The following is a 5,045-nucleotide window of genomic DNA, read 5'->3' as shown; positions in this document are numbered from 1 at the left end:
GCAACGCAACGCGTGAAAAGACAGTATAAGTCATTATAATCCGTAATTATGTCCCCACTGGATGCAACAAATGCCTCGTTTATAATGGGTTTTAATGTTTTTGTCTCGTCGCTCCGGCCGGACAGGGCATCATCACCAGTATGTGAGGGGCGTAACATTTCCGTCTCACGCTTGAGGTATTCGGCCAATCATAACGCATTGGATAGCTGGCCAATCAGAGCACACCTCGCTTTTCAGACCGATTAGTTTTGTAAAAATCGACGCGTTTCAGAAAGGCGGGGCATAGAGGAGAAACAATAATGTACAGTATGTGGAAAATAATGTCTTTTTTTAACCTTAAACCGCATAAACATATTTCATTACACCAAATACACAAAATAATGTTCTTTTTAGCAGCATCATATGACCCCTTTAACTCCTGCTTCTGCTGCTGTCGGCGCAAACCAAGGTCAAGACGCATAACTGCTGCAAAATAACACCGCAAGCCGTTTACGCTGAGCAATATTAATGGAATTTAAATTCAACTTCTTTATTGCAGTTTAAAGTGATTTTTGGCATGATTGTGTTTGCATGCGCTGCTGCGAAAGCAATATATCAGAATGACAACTTCTGATGAGGAATCTCAACTTTCTGAAGATATTATTAAATGTTAAAATAAATGCAGAAATTTGCACAGACTAAGATTAATGCATGCTTTAAAAGCATTTTTCATAGTTAATTAAACTTAGTTAACTATTGTTAACAAATTAAATCATTGTAATTTGGAATGTCGTGGAATAATTATAAAATAGTCATATAATTATATTATTATTAGCGCTGTCAAACGATTAATCGCGATTAATCGCATCCAAAATAAAAGTTTTTGTTTGCGTAATATATGTGTGTATATTTTTTATGTATATATAAATACAAACACATGCATGTATATATTTAAAAAAATATATGTTATGTTTATATATTAAATACATTTATATATAATATCAATTATATGAATATAAATATATACATGTAAATATTTTCAAAATAATATATACTGTATGTGTGTGTATCTATATATACATAATAAATATACACAGTACACACATATATTACGCAAACAAAAACTTTTATTTTGGATGCGATTAATCGTTTGACGGCACTAATTAAAAGCCTTGGATGGCAAAGACCAGTGGTGTCACCTCCCAGGATAGCAGCTCGCATCAGTTATAAGACTCCAAAGTCCTTTTAATCCAAATACACATGCTTTCTTACAAATTATCCTCCTTATTAGACAGTTAATGTGTTATGACACTAATATAAAACAACAAATATCATGATGCGAATGGAATAAGAGCCACAGCTGCTGTGACCTTGCTGTAGGTAATACACTGTAAAAGACGCCGGGATATGCCAATGAAAAAAGACGTACATCCGCATCCTTCACACTTCAGAATGTGAAAATCAAGCAAATAAGACAGTATGTGTCCATACCCGTGGAGTATGAATGGATTTGGATGTGTTCAGGAGGGTTCTCCCGGTGCCGGAGAACACGACCACACGGAGCGCCGCCATGTTCTTGACTCTGCGGATAGAAAGACGCTTCCACCGGATGAACGCGATACTGTCCCCTCCCTTCCCTGAAAATTACACAAGGTCTTATAAAACTTATATAATATGCTATTTAACATTATATTTTATAATTATGGACAATATATGTAATTTAATTAGAGAAATTTAAAATTGTATTGTGCTCAACTGAAGCGGTATTTTATTTTAAAGCGGCCTGAGTGTATTCGTTTTTTTTAATATAGCGCCACTTAGAGGTTGGAGGTGTGTTTAACAGCATACAAAAAGATGTCAAACGCAAGTGAGTGAAGAGAGAGAAGAGCTAAACTAGTCCCTACACCTGTCATAAATGTTGGATGGACGATAAAAGTGCTGCACATATCTGGTCAAGGTAATCAAATTACAAAACAAAATGCGCCTCACAACAAATATACATCCACTGACAAACGTTGCTACTTATGCTAGTTCATTAATTACTTGGGTTTGAGCTTGAGGCCTTGACAACGCTGCGTTTATGTTTGGTTTACATTTTACCATGGTAAAGGGATGGTGTCAGATGATAATGGTGTTTTGATATGTGTTATGGAATCCATGTACTATAATATTATTTACAGGTCAAACTAAATATCTTTATTTATTTATTTTTTAATGATATTTGTCAAAGTTTATTATTTTATTTTATTTTATTTTATTTTATTTTATTTTATTTTATTTTATTTTATTTTATTTTATTTTATTTGGAATCATTTTATTTTATTTTATTTTATTAAATTTAGTGTTTCAACTTATTTCAGTTAGTTTGCCAAGGAATCATTTTATTTTATTTTATTCTATTTTATTCTATTCTATTAAATTTAGTGTTTCAACTTATTTCAGTTAGTTGAATATTTAGATTTTATTTCAGCTTATTTAAATTAACAAGTTTTAGTTAATGATGATAACTCTGGCTGGAGTTTTTTTTGTTTTTACTCTCTAATAAAAAAAACATTCAGATCCATGATTTAAAAGCTAGCACAAGGCTGTTTGTCAGATTCACAAGTGAATTTGAATTAATTTCAATTCATCAGTTCGTTTTGGCAGATGTGAGTTAGTGAGTTTTTGGCCGTGACCTGTATTGACTAATTTCAGTCTGGACACAAAGTCCAGTTTTCATGAAACTTAGTATGCGTTATTGATATGAGGACATTTCTAAGGGAATTTTTTACCGTTACTGCTATAATATTCTCATAAGGTTTTAATTTGGAACGTCTAATTTAACCTGACAGTGTTTAACTGAGACACACATTTTCTGTGTAAAACATCAGTTGTCGGTTCATTTATTTCTGGAATCCCATCCAGTGTAAAATGAAAATGAATCAAACAAAACAATAATATGATGAAGAGTCATATAGATGGTCGAGAAGATGAATGCAAAGTCAGATTTGAACGGACACGTGGTGAAGATCCACAGCAATATCTGGTGTCATATGACAGCTTTGTGCTAGTTTCTCTCTTATTTTCACGTTCAGGAGCGTGTATTGGTGAACTAGAGGTTTATCAGTCAGATCAGTTTCAGTTGAACTCAAACCTGCTCTGAATGACTCACTGAACTGATCCGCTTCTGAATGACTCACTGAACTGATCCGCTTCTGAATGACTCACTGAACTGATTCGCTTCTGAATGACTCCAGGAGCGTGTATTGGTGAACTAGAGGTTTATCAGTCAGATCAGTTTCAGTTGAACTCAAACCTGCTCTGAATGACTCACTGAACTGATCCGCTTCTGAATGACTCACTGAACTGATCCGCTTCTGAATGACTCACTGAACTGATCCGCTTCTGAATGACTCACTGAACTGATCCGCTTCTGAATGACTCACTGAACTGATACGCTTCTGAATGACTCACTGAACTGATCCGCTTCTGAATGACTCACTGAACTGATCCGCTTCTGAATGACTCACTGAACTGATTCGCTTCTGAAGAATCACTGACTCATCACTCACAAGTAAATCATGTGACTTTGCATCAGCTTTCTTTTAACCCAGTGTTATCTTAGTGTCATTCATATAGTTGTTAAGAATTTGAATTAGATTTTATTTTTATATTTTCGGTTTTCACTTTAATTTTAGTTAACGTTTTAGTAATTTTGTTGCATTTTTAAATTATTATTATTATTGTTATTTTTAAATAGTTCTATATAGTTTGTTATTCATTTAAGTTCATTTAAACAGAAATGAAAAATGCTGCTTTGGCAACTAGTTGAAATAAAAGAGTTTAGATTTAAATTTTTATTTATTTAATTTCACTTATTTTTATTTGAACTAAAATTTATTTTATTTTTATTATTATTTTGTTTATTTTTTAATTAATAATAATAATAATAATAATAACCCTGATTTAACCAGGGAATCACGACCTCAAGTGGTTTATTGCTTTTATAAAATGACAGACAGCAAAATAATAAATGCGACAAAAAACTGATGTTTTGTCTTTCATTTTAATTTTAGCTTAAATATAAGTAATTTTATGTGCTTTTGTTATTTTTATTTTATTTATTTATTTTTTAAAACAGGATTATTTAGGTTTAATTTATTTTTATATCAGTTTTACTTCCAATTAGTAATTTTATTGCTTCAGTTTATTTCAGTTCGTTTCCAAAGCAACAATTAAATTTTTTATGTTAACATTTATTCTATTTGAAGTCATAAATTATTATTTTATTATTTATTTATTTTTTAATATTATATATTTATTTAATTATTTATTTATTTTATTTTTAATATTATTTATTTATTTATTTTAGTTTCATATTTAGTTTATTATATATTTTATTATAATGATAATAACCCTGCTTTAACCATGAAGATATCATGGCCTCGAATTGCTTATTGCTTTTATAAAATGATAGTAACAGCAATAAGATAAAGGTCTGATGTTACATTTATGTTTAATATTACCTTAATAATAATTAAACACTATTATGAACATCTACTCTTCTTTTCTTGACTGTTAATGTAATGTTACAATCATATATGGCTCATGCATGTGTGATTATAAAGGCTCTCTGCCGTGTTGTGAGTGTGTCGGCACTGAAGGGCCCCGCATTAATTATGCATTGTATTTACATAATCTCTTATGATCCAGGGCTCTCGTCAGTGTGTGGCCCCTCATCTCAGATCAGCGCATCACAGCCACAGACAGGTAACATTCATCTCTGCTGGCTTTGAAAAGGAGAAGAGTTGAAGAAAAAGACTCTAGTGAGCCGCCGATGTGTGCATTATGTTTAGGTGTGTAGCTTAATAATTGTTTTTGGGTTTTTTGTGAAAGAAGCTACTTCTGCTCACCAAGGCTGCATTTATTTGATTAAAAATACAGTAAAAATGTGAAATATTATTACAATGTAAAACAGCTGTTTTCTATGTGAATATCTGTTAAACTGTAATTTATTTCTGTGATGCGCAGCTGTATTTCCAGCATCATTACTCCAGTCTTCAGTGTCACATGATCTTCAGAAATCA

This window comes from Sinocyclocheilus rhinocerous, unplaced genomic scaffold (genome assembly GCF_001515625.1).
Source record: "Sinocyclocheilus rhinocerous isolate Xijiao unplaced genomic scaffold, SAMN03320098_v1.1 scaffold2420, whole genome shotgun sequence".
Classification (NCBI taxonomy): Eukaryota; Metazoa; Chordata; class Actinopteri; order Cypriniformes; family Cyprinidae; genus Sinocyclocheilus; species Sinocyclocheilus rhinocerous.
Note: the sequence above shows the minus strand (reverse complement) of the source record.